Raw genomic sequence first — 20,527 nt, 5'->3', positions numbered from 1 at the left:
AAAAAAAGCTTTCAAGCTCTCATCTGTTTGCTTAGTCTGTCAATCAAACACTTGACAAACTTTGGTTGAGGCTTCTGATTGATCGGTTTATGACTTGAATAACTTGCTATAATGCATAAATATCATTTAAAAAATACGATTAGCAAGAACATGTTAAAAAAAAAGGGTAGCAGAGCAAGAATGGTTATTTTGACAAGTATAATAACTGAGTAACAGCTGTTTGTTTTTCAATAGAAGTCTATGGGATTTTGGCTTCCTGGGACCACTTCCTGTTTGGAATGTGAGGGGGGAGGCCTCACTTAGTCCAGTTCTCTTATACAGTCAATGCTCCGTAGACACTTTCCATGATTATGTACAGCCTGCACTTTATAGGCATCATTTGTGGCCCCCACCACGGCTTGTTCCCATTGTGAAATGTTCAAATACGAGCGTTTGTGCTCTGTAAACAGCTAACCCAGTCCGTGCTGTAGATCCAGTAAGTCTGGCTGCTCAGCCCAGTGCTCCAGGCTCTTATGTAATCCTACTGATAAGAGCAGCAACAGGCTGTACACTTTTTGTATCTCTTCCTACCTGCGCTGCATGTGCCTATGCACCCCCCCATTCGGCGTGTGTCACCGCTCACACTCTTCTCCATCAAAGCTTGTTTCTAATTGTCTGAACGTTCTTCACTTTGTTCTGTTTTCATCTATTCTTATTGTTTCCGTCTTTTCAGTTGCATCATTTAGAACAAAATTCTCTACTTTCCTCGTTTCTTTGAACCCTTCTCTATCAGTTACCCTCTGTCTTCTTGCATTACGTCAACCTTTCTCAGAGTCAGAGATTAAATATATCAAATGCTATCCAACGCCGGCTGCAGGCCAAATCAGCAGAGCGATAAATCAATTTGAGGAGAAAATTATGTAACGTGCCACTTTATCGACCGCTCTTCCCTTTTCTCCGCACCTTCTGATCAGCTGCTAAGATTGAGATTGAGATCCTGCTATGTCTTGTTTTTTTTCTTGCTATTGTGTCATACACTCGCCGGTACAGTGTACTGTAACCATGAGGCAAGACTTATAGGGTACTCGCAACGGATACTGCTTTTGATGCGTGATTGAAATCACTTCTATTCAATCGTACTGTATAGTTTTGATGACATCCTTGTTTCACAATAGATTTAAAAACCTTAACCAACGCTAGAAAACATACTTAAAGCCTCTTATAACATTTAATGTATTTTCTTTCGCACGTTTTAGTATTTAATTGGCAGTTTTATATCTTATGAGTAAACATGGCATGAAACATTAGAAAAATCTTTAAACGCTTCCACTTTCTTCATCTTTATTTACTATTTTTATCTTTTTAATTTCCTGGTGTACCACAGATGGTTGGTTCTACCTCAACAACCAGAATAATTAGGCAGACGGATCATTGCCAATCGTTTAAGTGCACCTTATGCTAAAAAAAAGAGAGAACAGTACTTTTGTTATTTCAGTTTTTAGAATTTGATTTCAGCATTTCAACCATTTTCAGCTTCTTTTATGCTGCATTTTGTGTTTTTCAATCAGACTCCAACAGAATAGAAGTATGTTATTTTGTATATACCTTTACTGCCTCCCTGAACTTTCATGCTGGTAAATGGTAAATGGTTTCCCGATGTCTACAGCTTATTCTAACGACATTCTATCTCAGAGCGGGATGGGATTTTTCTGGGATCTTTGAATTTACTCATTTCTTTAGAGCATTTTTTTTAGTTAGTTAATTGTTCAAAATGTTTCCTTCTTTGGACGTTTTCTCGTCGTTCACTGAGACATTTTGGAAGCATGTACCTTTCTGTCGTTTACCATGTCTTTTTATTGCCCTCCCCCTCCAGTCGGTGCCATTCTGTCATGTAAATGAGGTAAAGAAGTAAGAAGAGCTTCACGGGGCAACTCGAGTAGACTTCAGGTGGTAGCCGTGAGCGCTGATTCATTCTGTATTTTGCAGGGGCTTAATTACTGGGCAGCCATTGCCCCAGGCAATCCAGAATAAATAAAAAAAATTGACAAAGTATCCGCTTAGTGAGCTGTGTTGTTGGGTGCGTGTAAAGCACTTTGTAATCTACAACAGTTCAATGCTCATTTGGAGAAATTGAGCTGTTGCACAACAAACGCCCGATGGAGGAAATGGTTTTCATGTAAAGCTTGCTCTGGACAAACACACACTATTGCACTCATTTTGATCGAAAGCCGTTCTGGTCGGTTGACGCCCTCGCCGCTGCTCAGGCTCCGATAGGCTGGGCTAAATGTTTAGGACATATGGAAGTTTACATTCCCATCTGCTCAGCCGGTCTGAGTTTTGTAGCTGATATTTGGTTCTGTTCTTTCAGAAAGGCTGCAGTTCGGTTTGATGTTCGGTACTTAGCCAGAACAGGCTGATTCAGCTGATCAGCCTGTCCTTCCTCAGGCCCTGCTGGGTAGTTTATATATAAAGCAACCTGCCAAAAAACTTGCTTCAGTCTTGTAAAAAGCTGCAAACCCATCTACCAACATTCCCGAGTGACGAGGCTTGACGGTTGCAAACTTCTGCAGGACTTTTGCAAGAGTTCTAATCAGAGCGGTGAACAATAAGGAGAGCAGCATCTGTAGCTGTAACAGCAGCAATGAAATGCATTCATCACAAGGCGCAGTACATGAGACGGTTGGCGCTTTATTTGGTTACTTGCTGTTGTACTTCCTGATGATGCGCTCTGCTGCTTGCTGTTGGAGTCCTGCACAGAGGTGAAGCCGCCCATGGAAGGTGGAGGCATATATTTCCTGCTGATTATGTCTGCTGGTGGTCCAGCAGGTTTCCCCCCCCCCCCCCCCCCCCCCCTCAGTCATTTCTGTATTCTCTGTACCGCCACCATCTACTGACTCTACCACTCCACGTCCTGTCCGACTGCACCTCCCGCCTTTGGAATTACTCCGCATATCTGGAGCAAAAACAACAGGGATCTGTGTTTTTTGCAGAAGGACAGATCTCTGTGAGCAGTTTTTTGTCCAACATGCCGGGAAGGCGCTTCACACCCTCAAACTGAGAGTCTCAAATGTAGCCTCTGCGTCTGTTGTAGCTGCAGTAGTGCGTACCAAGACATTTAGTAAAGGGCACAGAAGAAAAAAAGGCCAACTAATGCTTAAAGGACAAATTCTCTAAATGTCATTTTTGAAAAGTCACAGAATTATTGTTACAAAAATTCTGTTATAGTTGCAAAGACAAAAGGCTTTGCTCCATGTTAATAGTGATATCCTTATGAACTGAACTGGTATAACTGTTTTTTTTTTTTATTGACATCCCCTCAGATGTGGATTGATCTGCTCAGGAACTCTAGTTTGTCACAAGGTAAGGTGAACACCCACCTGAGAAGCATCACCGGAGTAACCAAGAAAACGGATATGATGCTTAGAGCAGAAGTCCACACTGTGTCCTGCAACCTCCATGACGGGTGGTTCTGATGAAGTTGAACAGCAGAATGAAGTAACTCAGACTTTGCCCCGTTCAGTGACTTTTAGGCTGAATAAACACTGGCAGGTTTGATTCAGGGTTTGTTACCTTTATTTGTCAAACAAGCTAGCCCTAGTCTAATTAAAGACCCGCTCTGATGAAAATTGTGTTTTTAACATGTTCTTGTGACTTTTTTTTTATGATGGATGGCATGCAGTGGGGCAAAAAAGTATTTATTCAGCCGCCAATTGGGCAACAATGGAGGTTATCCAGCAGCTCGTTTTTTTCCACTTGGCTGCTGGTATTTCGTGTATATACTGTATATACTGGACATTAGGAAAATTAAGCTTAAAATTGTTTTTCTCAGTATTTCGTTTTTGTAACCCTTTTGTAACCCTTGTGCTATCGTATGGGGTCCATATGACCCCACCCTTGTTCTCCCTACCATGACAAAGGTGGATAAAGGTGGAAAGATTTCATGTAATCCATGGACACCAGTGAAGATCACAAATCATTGAAGAAAAAATGGTTCAGCGCACTGTCTAGTGCAGAGGTGGGCACTGAGGGCCGCAGTCCTGCATGTTTTCCAGCATACCCTGCTCTGGCATGTTCTGATTGGCTGGACACACCTGAACCAGGTAATCAGCCATGAGTAGGGCAAGAGTATCTGGAAATCATGCAGACACACCGGCCCTCGAGGCCTGGAATTGCCCACCCCTGGTCTAGTGGGTCTAGATGACCCAACTCCCAACGTTAAAGTTCCTAGGATAGCACAAGGGTTAATTCGTGAATCAGGAGCAGACAAAAAAATGCAGTTCAAAAAAGATTGTAAAAACACATTGGGCTCCCTGCTCCGCCCCATTCTGATGGATCCACTAGTAAACGACCAGCTCCATGTACGACTATGTTTTCCAAAAGCACTTAGTTCCATGTCAGAATCAACGGATTGATGTTGTTTGCCTAAAAACTTAACTGGTGTAAAGTCTTGCATATCAAAGCTTTTCTTTACCTCAGAATCAGTTAGAATTGTGTTAATTCTGTAAACGGTCTAAGACTTATGGTGGTTCGAAGAATGTGAACCCTGTACATAATGATCTGGCGTTAAAGGGTTAATGCTACGTTCACACCAGCCATGTAACGCGTGTTCTTGAATGTGTTAAATGGTTTTTTTGTGAACCCAAAGCAGGATAAGCATGGAGGAGATCTTTTTTTTTGCTCTTTTGTTACAGTTTGTCACAGCATTTCCGCTGCCTGTAGTTGGAAGAGGATTGGACCGAACTGTTGAAGCGGTGCATAATACATGAAGGAATTGGTGTTTTTTAGTTCCATCTGGGTACAAACCAAAAAGATTAATTTCTCCTCCATGATCAATTTTTAAATGGTTGGCACTTGGGTACATTTAAACAAATGCCATCCATACGTCTCTACCAAATCTGAGTCGCTGATTGGTCCAAGATTGCTCTGGTTTAGCTTTAACTTCAGTGGCCAATTGTTTTGTGTGTAGAACCTGAAAACACTCGGATAAACTTTTGTAAGGAGTTTTGAACGCGGAGGCCTGAATTGCGCATTCACGTTTATTTAGACTATTCATTTAAAGTAGTCGCTTGAACACGCATTTCCATGTGAACGTAGCTATAGAGGAATTGTATTTGCTCGTTGAAAACAAAGTCCCTAGTGGTGAGTTGGTGAACTGACCTGTCATCGTGTACTTTTGTTTTTAAACCTGTTTCAATACTGAAGTTTGGTGGATTCCTTTGAAATAACACACATTTCTACAATTTCCATGTGTAATTGTGGAGAAAGTCCACACACTGTTATCCAGAATTTACTTAGCGAAGCACATCTTGAGTTGTTTGTTTATTTGTTTTTGTATTTGGGAAAAAATGCAGCCAAAGTACACAGAAGAAGTCTGAGTAGTAATTATCTAACTAAACAAAGCTGGTGAATCTGATCAAACACTTAACTTCATCTGCACAAAAGTCAAGGAAAGACCGAAACTCTCCCACAAGTCGCTGGTGCATTGTTCCTTCGGCACGTTTGCCTGCTTCACACATCTGGGGTGTTGGATAAATTCACATCTGCAAGACGTTTCCTCCCCCCGACCCCCCATCAAAGACTGATCTGCACCTGCATGGATTATCTTTTTTTTTTTTTTTTTGTCGTCGCAATCAAGACGGCGTGCTGGCTGTGGGTCAGAGCGTGCCTCCATCAGGCTTACATCACGCTAATGAAGAGGAGAAACCGAGGTGGGGAGCGAACACAGAGGCTCCTTCTGCTCCCCAATCCCATCTGTTTGACTGGGAGGAGGGAGGGAGGAGAGAGAGAGAGAGAGAAAGTGGTGGCAGACGAATCGAGGCCAGATCAGGCGGTGGGAGGGAGGGAGGGAGGGACGGCGAAGGGGGGAGGTGCTGTTTAGAGAAAGGCAGGGAGTGAAAAAAAAGAATCATGGGGAGGCGCGCGGGGGGGGGGGGGGGGGGTAGCAGCAGCGAGCGTGTTGTATATATGTCTGTGTTTGTGCGCCTGCTCTGTTCTTTCCTTTCTTTGTTTGAGTGAGAGGGGGAAGAAAAAGAAGAAGTGAGATAGAATATAAGGAGACTGTGAGGAGGAGGAGAAACACAGACAAGAGGAGAAGCAGGAGGAGGAGGAGGAGGAGAAGACCAGGAGGATTTGACTTTTATTTTTGCAGACAGGATTTCTAACCTTTTTTTTTCCCCCTCCCCTCTCAGTGTCTGCACAAAAAAGTAAGACTGAGGAAAAATGCATAGAAAGACATGCTTTTCATAACTGTGTCATATTCAGGAGTGTTTTGTGTGTTTCTGTGAGGTGGGGAGTAGGGGGGGGCAGGAGGAGGGAGGAGGAGGAGGCGGCAGCCTGTGCAGTTTAAAGGGAAAATCCACACACAAAGCTGGGAGAGCAGGCAGGAGGAAGAGGAGCGCCGAGGAGGCTGTGGGAATCTGCTGAGCTGGCTCCGATCAGCAAGCCTTTTTTTGGGGGATTTTACTCCGGCGTCCCCCCCCCCCCCCCTTCCTGGCCACGGTAAGACGAGCCTCCCCCCCCCAACCCTGTCCACGGCGGCTCTCAGCTGTAGGTCTGCAGACAAAAGCGGCAGGAAAAGTTGCGGATGGACGGGCGAGCTCCGGGAGGCAAAGGCTGGAGCTTTTCGGGGGGCTGGAAAGGTGTGAGGAATGCTGCACAAAGGGGGAGCTTGTGTGCTCCAGCTGGAGGGGGGGGGGGGGGGGGTGTACGTCTTTGTGGGCCGCTCAAAGTTTTGCACGGGGAGAATACTCTGGATCGGGGGCTCAGTCCCTTAACTCCTATGCGCTCACTTCTGTCTCTTTTCTTTTTTAATCTCCATCAATAAATAAGCAAGTGACCGTCTTGTGACTCTGCTGCCGGAGGAGGAAGGATCAGTGTGTTGGTGTGTGTGTGTGGGGGGGGGGTTATCGGCGTGTTCAGCAGTTGTGTTTGTGGTTTGCACCCGTTTGAACATGTGTGTTACTGATAAATGAAAGGCTCAAAGGAGCCGGCTTTCGGTGTCTGCACGCTCCTCCCCCGTGCAAGCGTGTGAGAAACCCAACACTTGTGCCAGCATCTGCCTGGAGCTAATGTTGGTGTCAGTGTGGGACGGGGCATGCGTGCTTCAGACAACCCCCCACCCCCACCCCCTAATGTCCTAATTAGTGCCCCCTGCGTTCAAGCCAATACAAACATTTCAAGAATAAAAGCCCCGGCAGAAAACGCATGGCACTACTGTAAGCCGATCCGCGCGGCGCTCGCGCTTCCGGTGCACGCCACATTTCCACACAAGGCAAAAATCCAGGTTCCGTCTGCTGCCGCTGCTGCTCCCACTCTTTCCACCCCCACCACCACCACCGCCTGGGAATTTCCTGTTTCTTCCTCTTCATTAGTTGACTACCAGTGGAAGTGGAGCATCTTCTCGCCCAAACCCCACTTTCCATTTATTCTTTTGTTCTTAGCCTTTTGTGTGTTCCTCCACTTCCTGTCCAGCTGCGATTATCCAGCTGTGGCGTGCCTGTAGCGGTTCAGCCGGGGTCGCCTGCTGTGGACTGCAATACATCATAGCTGTGTGCTCTCCGTCCAACGGAGCCCTGCTCAGTGAGGAAACACTGTACAGGGGGCAGAGCCGGCTCTAATGCTGCGCTAATCTGTTTACACTGCGCTGCCGCTGCCGGTGCAGAATGGAGAGTACAGTATGTGACCACAGCGGCATGGAGATGGCATCAAAGCCATCCAGTGCCCTATTTATGACGGGCTTCTGCGCTCATAGCGAAGGAAGGCAATTGTTTCACAAAATTTGTTGCAAGAAGTTTTGTCAATTTTTTTTGGCTAAAGAGAGTAAAAATCTGCAAAGTCTTGAGTTAATGGATGTTTGCAGATATGTGTCTACCTGTCAAAGGTGCTTTTTTCCAGCGCACATTACCAATTGTCATAATTTTGCTTTTGTGACAAGCAAATATAGGCTCCTTTTCGGAAGTGAAATGAGGCTTCGAGGCTTCAAATCACTCAGTCATGAATACAAAAAAGTTAAAAAACTTGAGTTGATGGATGATTGTAGAGAAATATCTGCCTACTTGAAATGCTTTGCATATTAGCATTTGTCCTACTATAGCTATTATGACAAGAAAAGACAAGGCGAATCAAAACGAGGCTTCAAAGTTTTAAATCACTCATCCCAATTGAAAAGCAAAATCTTGAGTTATTAGATGATTCTAAAGATATTTGTCTACTTCGCCAATATTTTCGCTGTTATGCATTTGGATTTTAACTGTTTCACGTTAAGCAAAATGAGACTTCAAAGCTTTAAATGACCGAGCCAGATTACAAAATATCAGAATCTTGAGTTAATGGATGATCGTAGTGATTTGGTTGTCTACATTGTGTATTTCTTCAAACATTAGCAATTGTCATATTTTTGCTATTATAACAAGAGAAGACACGCTACCGTTTTTTAACTGTTCCACACGAACTAGCTACAAAGCTTCAAACCACTGACCTCAATAACATGAAAATCAAAAATCTAAATCTTGAGTTGATAGGTGATTGTAAAGATATATTTGTCTACTTTACCTGTATTTTTGCTTATATGGCAACGAAAGATGCGTTTTGCTTTTAACTGTTTCACATGAACCAAAACAAAGCTTCAGTGCTTCAAATCGCTGAGCCCGATTACATGAAAAATCTCAATCCTGAGTTGACAGGCGATTGTAGAGATATTTGTCTTCTTTACCTGTAATAGTGATTTTTTTTCTTCCCACTTTAGCAATTTTCCTAGTTTTGCTTGATTGCCACCTTTAGGTTTTATACAAACCAATTTGGTTTGGTTTAGGATTTGGTTATATACAAACCAAATCGAGGCGTCAAATGACTAAACGTGAGTGCATGAAAACCAAAATATTGGATCAATTTCTGACACCTTTAGTTAATTTATTTTTGGGTAACCATGTAAGCCGATTCAGTTCTCCTTTTTTTTATAATAATACAAATTCAGATTAACAATCGTAGATTTCTCGCAGAAAAGCTGATATTTCTTGGTGTGTACCCACAATTAATGAACCCATCTGATTAGTTTTAGTGTTTGTTTTGTTTTGCTTGTGGAGTATGAATGGAGGACTTCAGCAGCATGTTGTTTATTTCCCACACATGCTATTTCTTACACGTCTTATACATGTTTACGAACAGACGCACAGAAGTTTTGAAAGTGAAGTTACAAAATTAGCGTATGACGTTTTTACGCGCTTCTAAATAAATTAAGATTGTGGTAGACAGGTATTTTCTTATTTGTAGGTCAATTTGCAAACATGATATTACTTTTGGTTTTTCTGGTTTTTTTGGGCACATGATTGGCACACAGATTATCACTATTGCTTCTGCTACTACCTTACAGTGGAGGCATAACATCTTGTACTTGAAATAATGTAGTAGAGTTTGGTTCTGTATTGTGGATTTTTCTTTGAACTGTGGTCGTGATTAAGAGGGGCAGTTGTGGCATTAGTATTGTGCTGCTAGAAGGGAAATTCTTAGACTGGTGCAAGTCAACAAAAGCTAAAGTATGTACCGAGAATATTTTCATTCATCAAGAATGTAACTTGGAGGTTCAAGGATAATCAAACACAGTCATAGTTCCATTCACTGACAATGTTAACTATTGATCCTGCTTTCTAGTACTTCCCTCAAACTAGTGATCCGATGTCCGTATATACCCATGATCCATTGGCAAGTGTTTGGATAACCCAACTCTTTGGGCTCTAGGGGGAGTAGAGTTACAAAGCTCAAACCTTACCCTCCAACACCAGATTTTTAGCTCCAGTGTTGGCATTCGTTGGACTACCGTTGCTGTTGACGTAATTCCAGTGGATTCTGAAGCTATGAAGAAGCTTTGTGCCAATATGCAACACTTTACAGTAATCAGGTGTTTTTCACGCGATCAACATAAATCAGTTGATTCTGTCGCAAAGAGAAGAGCGGCTTTGCGCCGTTATGCAACACTTAATGTTAGTAAGTGTTGCATCGTCTGATTTAATAATCACCGGTATGAAGCCCATTGAGATGAATATTGTTGTAAATATTGGGCTATATAAATAAAATGGAATTGAACTGATTTACATCTATGGTGTAAACAGTCGAAGAGTTATGGTGTGTCAGAGCGAGTTATTTAGGTGTCATATTTTCAAAGAGTCGACAGGATGGAGCTAACAAGACAGAAAAAAGGTGTAACAGATGCGCATATGCTAGACTTTTAGCTTGTTACCTCTATTTTTCTTTTTAATTTACTCTCGTCATGCAACCCTCCCTTAGTGTCGCCCCCTGTTGACAAAACTGTATAGATTTTCTTTGCTTTCCATGTTTGCATTTTATTCAACTTGAATCCCATTTAGATGGTACACATGTGCTTCAATGAGAGAGAGTTTGCACACCTTTTTCCTCCAAATGTGTGTCCGGCTGTACAACCTGTGTTTGCGACCTTTTCTTCCATGTTCCAGCATTGACAAAGTTTGGTTGGTTGTGTCACTTTCAGGGTCACTTTGGGAACCGTTGTGGAAACAAACAGGATTGAATTATTGTTGATATTTTGAAATGATGTTACATGAAACATGAATATCTTTTCAAACTGCTTCTGACCTGCTAGCTTGTCTTTGACCTGTTCTTTAAGGAAATGGCGTGCTGTTGTAAATGTCAGTATTTGAAGCCTTTGTTGGCTTCATCTGCGCTGTCATTGATTGGGGGAGGGGCTATCTAGACTCAGCTGTAAGAAAATTTGTATTCTTTGTTGATGAAGGAAAAATGTTGACTGTGATGAGTTACACCCCCCCCCCCCCCTTCACACACCACCGCCACGCTCTTTCAGTCCTCTGCAGATGTGCACAGACACAAATGGGGGATGGGGCATTTGTGATTGAATTTGTGTGTGTGCATGTATGTTGCACTTTTCCCCCTCCCCTCCTGAGCCCCAGGGCAACCCCCACCCATCCCCAACACACAGACACACAAACAGCAGAGGAGATTGTGCATTCATTGGACTGCTGGCTGAGATGGCAGAGGAGGATGGGGGGGTGATTGAGTGCTCTGCCGAGAAAAGAAGAAAGGAGGCAGAAAGAAGAGGGAGGGGGGAGGGGAGGGTTCTTCGAAAACAGGGGTGGGCAGACGGGGGAGGTGAGGAGGTTTAGGGTGGAGGTGAGGGGAGGACGGCTGGGTGGCTGGCGCCGCGGCTGGGTTGTGTCTGAGCCAAGAAGGGTTGCAGCTGGGCGGACAGCAGCTCAGGTTCAGCCAACAACCTGAGACGCCTTCAGTCAGACTGACATCACAATTCCACCTAAATCCACAACTTTGGGTACCACATTCTGAAAATACGCTTACACCAGCTCTGCGCCGTGTGTTCAAGTGACCAGTGTCAATGAAAAGTATTCCATGTTCAAAACTCTCACGGTCATGCGTAGATACGCACATTTTTAAGACCTGTTTTGGGCTCTACTTTGACCAATCAAGGATTTAGTAGTCTTGTATGGATGACCTCCCTTTTAATATCAATTCATTTACAGCTACGTTCACACCGCCCTTGGCAACGCATGTTTAAGCAATGACTTTTGTGAGAGTTTTGAGAAACAGAAAGGCCCATTTTGGTCCAAAATGGGCCTTTCTGTTTCTCAAAACTCTCGCATTCACGTGTTGCTACCCCGATTTCTACAACCGTTGACTGTAGTCATTGAACACGTGCTGAAAGTGAAACCATTGCAAACTTTGACTGATCAGAGATTTGGATTTGGGACTGACGTATGGATCTCGTCCCTTCTTAATTCATAGAAGTTCCATCCATTTGAAAATTGATCATGGAGGAGAAATTGATGGTAAATGGCGTAAATACTTTTAGAGCGCTTTTTATATCTTCCTGGAAGGCCCAAAGCGCTTTGCAGTCACAGACCCATTCATTTTATTCACACACACATTCACACACTGGTGGCGGCTCGGCTGCCGCACACCGGCACCAACCTTCCAACAGAGGCAAGGTGGGGTTGAGTATCTTGCCCAAGAACACTTGGACACATGGGCGGGCAAGGCAGGAATCAGACCTTCAATTTTCCAATCAGAAGTTGACTGTTCTACAATGGCACCCTAATAGTTGTGGTTTGTGCCTGGACAGGATACTGTGACACCAAGTCTAATATATCGGAATAGAGCTGTGAAAGAAAAACTTGGAGAAAGATTATCGATTTTTGGACCGCTACGACATTTTCGAACTAAGCCTTCTCCAACTGTAGGGGGAGGCTTGCGCTAGAAAACGGTAGAAAAAGAAAAGACGAGGAAGAATTTTTTCACTGCTTGTTCAGTGTGAACACCATAGGCTAAACGAAGATTCTTGAACCTCCATCACATGACTGATGTGAACATAGCTTGGGACGAACACACGAGCCGATATGGCACAAAAATTTTGTGTCCGTTTTGGTTATTTCTCCTAGTTGGGTGCAGTGAGTCTAGAAGTGTGTTTATTTTGTGTTTTAGTTCTGCAAGGATCCTTCTAATTTCCCAAAGAGACTGTTTCACATTTTTGCCCCTTAAGCTTTATCAATGCTTGCAGTGATTTCCCATTCAAAGGAAGGATAAGGCCTGGGTGGTTAATTCCATTATGCCAGGTCAAAGGGCTCCAGCAGATTAGCTTTGGCCTTGAAGCCAATATCTACCACAGCGACTATACTGTGTATGTAGCTGTGTATGATTAGCTTAGAGCAAGACAAAGAGGGCAGCAGACATGATGAAAGGCACAGGCAGGGAAGCTGGAGAGATCCAAGCACTGCAACCAACACCACTAGTAATATGTAGGATTCCAGCTGATGTCTGATTTGTAGGACAGAAAGAATTAGAGTAAGAAAAAAGGGATGTCAAGAAAGGAATAGTTTTTAGAATTTTCGCACTTGCATAATCAGACTTGATTTGATTGGGTGCAGACTGTCATAAAACTGCGTCATAATTTGGTTTGATGCCGGTTAATTCCAAAAGGTGCTCTGTAGGGGGCGGTATTTCCCAAAAACAAACAGAAAGGGGGGGGAGGGTTCAAAGAAAATTGGTTATTCCTGCTGGTTTGTGTTTCTCAAAAAAACATTTTTTTTTTTGCAATTTTCTATTGCAAAAAAACCCGCACAGTTTAGCATTCACTTACTAGAATCAAGACCCTCATTTTCAGGCAGATCAGAGTCGCTTGAAGTGTGAAAGTTACCTCCATACCATAGTATTGCCTGATTTATTGAGGGAGTTGCGTTCTAAAAGTAATCCGGAACAAGCAAAATCCACAAAGTACTTAGCTTTATTTTTTACAGTTATTATAGAGGTTTTAAGGCTGTACAACACCTCACTACAAACTTTATACACTTTTCCCAGACAGTCATAACTTTTTTTGTCACATTTTTACCTCTTCTTTAAACTCTCAAAATTAAAAACAATTGAATGAACATAAATGCAAATATACAGTCCAGCACTGAGAAAATCGCACTATTTGCGTTCAAAGATTTATGTCCATTTGGCAAGCTGGTCACATTCTGTACAGGAGACACAGCATAGAGTTGGTTGACAGTGGTCTACAGCCAATCAGGATACAGAACTCAATGTGCTGTTTAAAAAAAATAAAACATGAGAAATTTAACAAAAAAGTCTGGCAAATTGCGAGACCATGAAAAGTAATCTGTGTTATATTGCGTGGAACCACTGTACTTTTGTGTGTATGCACACATTACTACTACAGGGCTCTTTTCTTTATTTCTTCAAACACAAATGATGGATGTAAGAAAGTATACACTCACGTATACAATGTCAATGATAGGCCTGATTTAAACTACAATTTTGTTGTAAATGTGATGTAAATATGCCAGTGCTAACAAAGTTGCAAGCTTTTTGTAGTTAAGCTAACACATCTAACTAATTTTTGGGGGATTGGACCACTCCTTTATGTATCTTTTAAATCCTGTCAGATCTGATCGCATGACCCACTTCATGGAAAATAAGGCCTAAGGAAAATGTAACTAAACACGCACTAGCATAAACACGAGACTATGTTTTTGCTTGACTCTTTAATTGCACCCAACAAATACACAACACCATTTAAATGGTTTCTGCTTCTTTTTAATTTTCTTCATATCTGTTTGTTTGTGGAGTTTGTCTCCAGCATCGCTTCACATCAATTGTGCAGGTGAGGTTTCCTCTATTCTGAGAACGTCTCATTGTATCAAACTCCAACAGGCCAAAAACTGGTATTCAAAGTCACGTGCAGATCCTTTTTACACAAACTACATTCTGCACACTAAACCCACATGGGTAAGAAATCTAAACAGCTGCGAAGTTGCATGTGTAACAAAACCACGTTCCAAATGACTTGTATCTGGACTGACTCCCGAAATAATTTTAGCACACATTTATGGAGATTTGTTAACGATGCATGCAGAGCACACAAACTAGGGCCCTGCCCTTAAATCAAAACTCTCTTGTGCAGCGTTTACAATCTACGGGTGACCCTGCAGTCACCTCAATCGATTGCTTTGACAGTGATGCATTAAAGAGATTGGGTTTCTGTTGAGACACAGGTTTAAATAGTATGGAGGGTATATTGTAATCTTTCTCCTCCCCTTGTACTCCTTCCTTTTTTTTCCAGCTTGTACTTTTTGTCCTGTTTGTTGGATGTCTCTTTAACCCGGTTCCACAGTGAACCCTGACCTCTCTTGATTGCATAACTAAGATAACTATGCCTTTATGGGAGCCGCAATGTCTCTGCTCTACTTTCCCTCCGTGCTGAGCTGCAGACTTTGGTAGACCCATACTAAAAGCTTTCAAGCTATTTTCAACAGTTTTTCCGCCCAGTTTGCCGCTTTCTTTCTTTTTTGTCCTAATTGTTTTTCAGCTTGTGTGCTCGTGATGGTGTGAGAAATCAAAGCTGTGTTTGTTTGGAGTTTACGAGGGTATCTGTGTCTGCTTGAGTCTGTCTAGAGGGCACCGGGTACACCATGGCCTTTATGAGTCTGTGTGTGTGTTTACCCCAGACATGTAACATGATCTGTGTCTAGAAGTCCTTCATCCCTCCTTGGTTTGTCTACCCCCTCCCTCACCTTCCCTTTATTCTACTTTTTACCCTATTCATTAACAGCTGTCTTTTTCTGTCTCACCCTTTTCCTGTTTTCAACCCTCCTTCTTTTGTGCACCTTCCTCAATCAACGCCTTGGGATACTTCTGCATATCCCTGACATTCAAAACCTTTGCAGTTCTCTTACAACGGATACTTGCTATAAGGTTACATTCTTCCTTGTGGCTCCTATTTGTAGCACTAATTTTAACACTTAAATAACAATGAAAAGGTCCATTGTTAGAACTATAAATAGAAAAAAGGGAAATGTGGTTTGGCTAAAAACTCTCCCTAACAAAGAAGTACTCTGCACCAAAGGCTTTATACATGTTTTTGCAGATGACATTGTATTGTTTGTGAAAGCTAAATCTTTTCCATCTTACAATTGACATCGTTTTAATGCTTGGTGGTGGATGTGCTCTGGTTTGCTAATGGTCGGTTTTCAATCTATACTTTGGACTTGTTTCACAGATTAACTAGAAAGTGAAAATATGCTCGACAGCATTTAAAGAAAGTAAAAAGTTTCAAACAGTTGGAAGCAATCGAAGAATTGTTTTCTCAAGGATGGCCAGACGTTTAACCCCCAACTGATTGTTAGCACTGAATTGTTCAAAATGCTAGAATTTTAGGCCTTTAACACCTGTTCTGGGTATGCTGTCACCCAACTCTTGCTGTGTTGGCTCCGACAACCCTGTGACCCCAAAGGGGATTCCGCTGGTTCTGAAGATGGATGGGTGGATGTTACAATTTTATTTAACTTGTTACTTTCCGAAACACTTTTCTGAGTTCTCCTGTCATTTCCAACATATTTATCAGTTAGATCATGAACGGTTATTTATGGTGTTCCACATGGCTCTGTATTGGGAGCACTTTTTTTAAGTGCTGTATTTGTGTTTCTTTGAAGTGTTTTTTTTAAATGTGTATTTTAAATCATATTTTTCTGACAAGCTGTCCATGTGACCATGAGGCTGGATAAAATTCTCTCCTTTTTTTTAATCACACCCTTTGATTTCAGAGATCACAGGAAGGAAAATTAGACAGCTGCATGTGTTTAAGGGAGTGTAATTTCTTGCCTTTGTTTCTTTTTCTTGGCTGGTGTGGGATGTCTGGAGGCCCACTGGAAGGTGACTGCACTCCGGCAATTCAGTGTGGATTGCTCCTGAGCATGTGTGTGTGTTGGGTGGGGCAGGGTGAGGAGGAGATCCTGAAACAGGCTGTCCCACAGGATTTCTCACTGATGTATAGAATTACAAGCTTCACTGTGCATGTATGATCTCTGTCACCTATCTTCCTCTTCGCTCTGTTGATTTCACGATGCATAGCAAAAGAACCTTTAAAACATAACCTTAAACCGTGGAGCAGAATTTTTGTTTGTATGAAGAAAATTTGTTTCTGGATTAATAAAACTTACAGATCCACTCCGATCTTTTGATTTATCGTTAAAGTCTTTTAATTACGTTTATGCCATTTCTAGCCAAAATTGTAAAAATAAATAAATACATAAAGTGTCGTTTTCTGTGGCATAGTTTCTCTTGAGTGGCAGGATTTAATGGAATACAGCCTCTGAGTTGTAGGTGAGACTACTGGCGTGGAGCAACCCCGCCCCCTTACCGTTCCTAATAGCTCTTACAGCCCCTTACACTCGCAACCTAACATTACGAGTGCAACAACAATGGCGAGCAACATTGGAGCTGTCCAGCTGTAGAGTTTTGAGCCGCATATTAGCTTAAACAAGGAAAACGAAGACGTAGGTAGATATGGTCGTCTACAAGCTGATGGATCGGAATGGACCGTATTTTCTACATAACAAATACGATCTTTTTCAAACTGCATTTTTTTCGTCTGCTCTTGATTCTCAACAATTTGAATAGAGAAATACAATTCTGAGTTTGATACAAGAACATGTTAAAAGCACCATTTTCATCACAGTGGGTATTTAAATAAAACACACATTAAAGAATGTTTGAAAAAAAAAAAAAACGCCTACACATTGGCTGATAACTACAAGCCAGTGTGTAGGTGGTTTTAATAGTGTGAATGCATTGGCCTCTTATTGGCTTAGAAAAATCCTCCCAGAAATGTTCAGCTTCGACTCTTTTGTGAAATGGTTTACCCCTGCCAAAGTGCTGTACACGCTGTTTGGTTAATGTGCTTCCAGGTTCTCCATGTGCATGACTGTTTGTCCTGTGCTTTATTGCCATATGGCAGCTATATCATCCCCACGGTGCAAACACAGCTGGCTGCCTCCCCTGGTTGCACGGGTGAACAGCAGTCTGACTGCAACTCCAGACAGGGTTAGTCACCAGTAGCCACCTGACTAACAGAGAAAAAGGATTTCTCCTGTAAATTATTTTTTTAAATCCACCAAAAACTACAATTCCCAGAGTCCCATCCCTTTACATTTGGTATCATTGAAAAGCCCCAAATGTCCTCTGTAAATACCCAGTGATATCTTTAAGTGGTTGGGAGATATTTGGTTTAGAATTGTCGTTTAGAGAGGACAAATCTGCATTGCCGGTAGTCAGGAGGATGTCGCCACATTCTTACCGTTTGTGCGAAAAAGAAAATCGAATAAAAATTCTAAACACTAAAAGTTTCTCCCTTTGATGTACATTCTAATGTTGTGAAATTGGAGCTTTTCATCGGAGGCACATCTGCTGAATCAAAGATAAAGAGCAGGAGGAACTGAGCATTGCACATCATAAATAAAATGTCAGAAGCGCCGCTGCGTGCTAGCCGGGGCTCACGCTAGCGTGAAATCTGCTCTCGCCCCCTCCTTTTGTATCTTCCCTCCCTAACTCTCTCACTATGCGTATGTGTGTGTGTGTGCGCGCACAGGGTAATTGAGGTGTGTGACCTTGCTGTGGGCCTGGCAGGTGTACAGCAGCGGATGAGATGAATGAAAGGGTGGGTGGGGGTGGGCTCTACCATTATATGTTGGCTGGTAGCCTGCATGCATGAGCATAGGTGCATGTGTCAGCCTTATATGTTTGGCATCCTGTAGAAGCGATGTGTGTGTGTGTGGGTGGAAGCACACTGCTGTGCTTTAACGTCCCCTGCATGCAACTTTAAAGTCAGATCGTGTGCATGTGCGTGCGTGGGAGTATGTGTTATTTGGCAGACGAATTCGGTCTATAGAATATGTCTAAATGCAGCAATGTGTGCAATTCAATCCAATCGTCTTTTATTTCGGTGAATGCAGCAGAGCGGTGGTGTTGGCTCTCTCGTATAATATCTGTCAATAAAAATGAAACTGATCTACATTACGTTTCATTCGTTGCAAAGATGTTTAGGGATGTTATTTGTCAGCCTGTTGATTTCCTGCATGATAATAAGTACAAACACATCAGTGACTCTTAACTTCACACAGATGAGATGAATGTTTGATCGGTTTGTCCACATAAATCAATATCGTAAATCCACAGCTGCATGCTACAATGCTATAGAATGTTAGCATTAAAAAAAGCAAAGTCTTCGCTATCCCAGTCCCATTTCCGAACCATAGTAGACCTTTAGTACCGGCGACAGCAAATAACACACGCTCTTGAACTGCCGTAACCGTAAAACAGTAGAAAAAGTGTTGCATGGCAGTGCAAAAGTGCCTTTCTCCTCATCAAATCCTCTGGTTCACGTTAGTTTTGTAAACGGTTACGGTAATTCAATAGAACATCGACACTGTTGCTAAACTTCCGGTATTAAAGGGGTCATTTTCCTGAGTCGTATCTTAAGCCTCTTGAACAACAGATCAAAATAGGGATTCATAATTCATAGAACTCTATAAAATAAAGGCCAGAGGGGGTCAGGATTACAGTAGATTTATCATCCATCGTTATAATATTTCACACGTCACTGCCAATTCTGACGTTCAATTGACGTTTAAGCAGTCGAAAGTTAGGCTGGTTGAACTTTCAGCTATGGATGACCCTATGTAATTTTTCCCAGCCAATACCGATAACCTATATTTCCCCTGCAACTGTGGCCGAAAGCTGATATTTGCAGATACTTAAGTGTCTACAGTAACACATCGTTTAGACTTCCTTTAAGTTTCTTTATCATAAATGCACAACTTTGCTTTTACTGGACAATCACATTGTACTTGACCTTTTTAACATACAGCAAAGGATCTCTTAGGAGCAAGGATCACTTTAAAACTTTCATATATCTAAAAGCATTCAGAGTATTATTGAATATTGGACATAACTGTAAACCATAAGCTCCCCATTGCCAGGGATCTTTTAGGAAATCCCTATCAGAAATAACGTTTACCTGAAAACAGACAATTTCTGACAATGACTATAAACGTAAGCTTCCCAATCTATTAGGAATATAGTATACGTTTCAAAAATATAATGTTTCTGAAAACCGTCAGAAGAATATCGGTAGATTATTTAACATTGGACGGATTCCGATAAACTCAAATTATGTAAAAATCCGCCGATGCCGATACTGGAACCGATATACATATAACCCATCCCTACTTTCAGCATGTGTTCAGTAAAACGCTCGGTTTGTACATAGAGACCAGACTTTAAAACTTGAAACGTGACCATAAGGTCTTGAACGTGGGCGCCAGAAACGCGGGTTTACGGACGTTTGTGTAGACTTTTCATTGAAAGCGGCCGGTTGAATGTGAGTTGCCGTGGGCGGTATAAAAGTAGCTTGAGAGGGACAGAATTCGTATTTTCTGCTCCGTTATGCAAATCAGTTCCTCATAAATCGCACTGTGAGATTTCCTGGATTCTGTCTCTCGTGGTTGAAGTGTTTTTGTGATGAATATTACGGACTAAACTCATTTTTCCAAGTGGGACAACGTGCGGAATTGGTGAATGACACATTTTTGCACCACTTTGGTACCAAAATTAGCCCCATACCTGCAGTCCCTAAGCTGACCTACAATCTTAAACCCATTTCGTTTAAAATTTTACAGTTTTTCTATCACAACAAATAAATGTAACATTCTGTTTCTGTTTCCCTGAGCTCCTCTAACAGAAGGCAAGTGTTCCGAACAGCATCGTCTCTTGAGAACGCCGTTGAAACTGCAGACTCTCACCCACCCACCCTCCTGGTTCGCTGCACAGTAGCTTTTTGCATCTGTGTCATGTCATTGAGTTCTTGCGTCCCAGAGTAACCCCCACCCCCACCCACTCCTCACACCCTCCATTACCAGCGCAATCTCTCGCTCCCTCCCTTCCTCCATCCTCTCTCGGACTGTCATCACCGATCTCTTCATCCTCCATCCTCCCTCCACCTCATCGTCGCTCAGCTCTAGATGATTTCTCCTAAAGAAGACTCCCCCTCTTGGCTCTCTCTGCCGTTCTCAGCTGGCAACCCCCCCCCCCCCCCCCCCCATCACTCCGCCACAACCAGCATGCATCACTACAGGCTCTCCCGTGAAGCACGCAAACATATAACTGTCTCTGTGCACATATTAATAGATCCCAGCTCCGAAGCTGACTGCTGCATGCATAA

At 42.5% G+C, this 20,527-nt stretch overlaps 1 protein-coding gene across 8 annotated transcripts in view; it reads left to right on the top strand.

Annotated features, from left to right (window-relative positions):
* kdm6ba (lysine (K)-specific demethylase 6B, a) overlaps nt 1-20,527 on the top strand; it is a 110,030-nt gene that overhangs the window by 52,324 nt on the left and 37,179 nt on the right. The window contains exon 5 of one of the 8 annotated variants that reach the window (XM_078936268.1): nt 3,300-3,339. The exons of 5 other annotated variants lie outside the window; for them this stretch is intronic. The gene's annotated coding sequence lies outside the window, so the exon portion shown is untranslated. Of the gene's footprint in view, nt 1-3,299; nt 3,340-5,942; nt 6,183-6,318; nt 6,478-20,527 lie in introns of those variants that run through there. 2 more of the 8 variants (XM_023965869.2, XM_078936270.1) reach the window with 2 other exon arrangements.

The sequence above is a fragment of the Oryzias latipes genome, chromosome 18 (assembly GCF_053564925.1).
Source record: "Oryzias latipes strain Hd-rR chromosome 18, Olatipes_Hd-rR_3.1".
Taxonomy (NCBI): domain Eukaryota; kingdom Metazoa; phylum Chordata; class Actinopteri; order Beloniformes; family Adrianichthyidae; genus Oryzias; species Oryzias latipes.
This window is presented reverse-complemented; position numbering and strand designations above follow the sequence as displayed.